Here is a 1,913-nt window from a genome sequence, read left to right on the forward strand (position 1 = left end):
TACTAAGTTAATCAAATCAGAAAATGTTAAATAGAAGAAGGCTTTGAGTTCATTTGGTTGGTGGCTTGGAGAGTGTGTGAGAATGCTATTGTGAGAGAACTATGAGTGAGTGGAGTATGAAGCAACTACTCACATATGTTATGCAAATATATATCAAAGTTTCATGATCAGAAATCAGAGTTAGAGTTGAGAAGAAGATGTAGAATCTGTGTGTTGGTTGTGGAAGAAATTTGGGAGATTGAAGTGTGTTTGAGAGAATTTTTTGGTGTGTTGAAGTTGGGAATAATTTCCCTTCATCCATCAAATTTTATGTTTCATATTTGATGAGCAGAATGTTAGAGTTGTTTGGTTTCTCATGTTGAGCGAATTGAGAACCCAGTCTGAAATATTGTGAAATGTGGTTCGCATGGAGGAAGTGAAGGCGTGGAGGCTTCAGTAGAGACAGTGATTTGGTTGATTCAATAGTAGGAAGAGATTTCTCCATCCAATAGGAGTTGGATAGTCCAATGGTGGTTCGGCAAGGATCATTGGTTGTGGGAGCTTCCAACAGATGGTAGTTCATAGATCCGCAAGAGAAATATATTTCTAAAATTGATAGTGCCATCATATTGTAGATAAATCCAATTCTTCTAGCTATGGGTGTAGTTAATCCATGTACAATTTGTTTATCGGAATAATAAAAAGAATTGATCAACGCAGCAGTAGCAGGGTGGTTTTCTCCCAAAAGGGTTTCCACCGGAAATAGTTTTTTCCCTATGTGTGCATGCATGTGTCAATGTTTCTTATGGTTATTGTGGTTTCATTTTATTTATGCTTACATATTTTTATGATCTAATGTTGTGCATGTGCATGGATAATAGACTTTGAGGAAAAAGTCCTAAATTGGTGAAAATTAATACAAAGGTCACCACTACTGATTCACCGCCCCCATCTCTCAGTGTGAATATATTTCCAACAAAAAGGAGCCAAATCCTCTCTCTATGACCAAAATTTTGTGCATAATTTTTACTTAAAAACCCTAAACAGAGTATCAAAATTGTCTTCACACCTGTGCACATAATAGAAAGGATACTTTGAGCACAAGATCTTCATCAAAGGTACTAAAGATCTAAAGAAGAGTATTTTTTTTTACGGGTGGTTCACGGTGTGTCCGCTACATCCACGGAAAATCTAGGCAGATCAGCCCGAAGGAATCTACTTTTTGGCTAAACAAGCAGGGCCTAACCCCAAGGGCATCGAGAAGATTTGACCCTGTGACCTCTCAACTAGCGAGGTACTTAGCAACGGGAACTCGACCAATTGAGATAACCCTTGAGGCTATCTGAATCATAGCCTTATTGTCAAGCAAAATTCATATCTCACATATGTGCAAGATATAAAGGAAATTTTGAACATCAAGATTCTCTTTATACCCATGCATGAAGATCGAGCCACACAAAAGGAGATCTCTATCAAAATTATGAGCATAGTCATCTTGAAAGGTATATAGCCTCCTTGAAGGAAGGATTCAAGATCTCTTATTGGCTTGGTCACACGAATAATACCCTATTCATTAGTTTTTTAGATTTGAAATTCCAGAAGAGACCTAGATCGAATCTATGAATTCGAGAAAGTGCATTCACGTAGCATCAATCTCCATTGTTCATAATAGTATTCGATGACCTGTGGAAGTGATATAAATATTTGTGGTATGAGATCCACGATTTGTGCATCCTACAGTGACAAGGTTAGCATTTATATACATAGTTCAAACTATATTAGTCAGTGAGTCAACCTCCATTGGAAAGGTATATCAATTTGAATTTGAATTTATAGTGATAGTATTTTGGAATAATTTTTTGATTATTGCTCTTTAAAGTTTTCAAGAGTATAAAGGGTCTATTTTTGGGAAACCCTAACCCTAGGATTCAGTA

This window comes from Pinus tabuliformis, chromosome 1_1 (genome assembly GCF_031772625.1).
Source record: "Pinus tabuliformis cultivar Carrire ecotype Pingquan chromosome 1_1, CPIR1, whole genome shotgun sequence".
Classification (NCBI taxonomy): Eukaryota; Viridiplantae; Streptophyta; class Pinopsida; order Pinales; family Pinaceae; genus Pinus; species Pinus tabuliformis.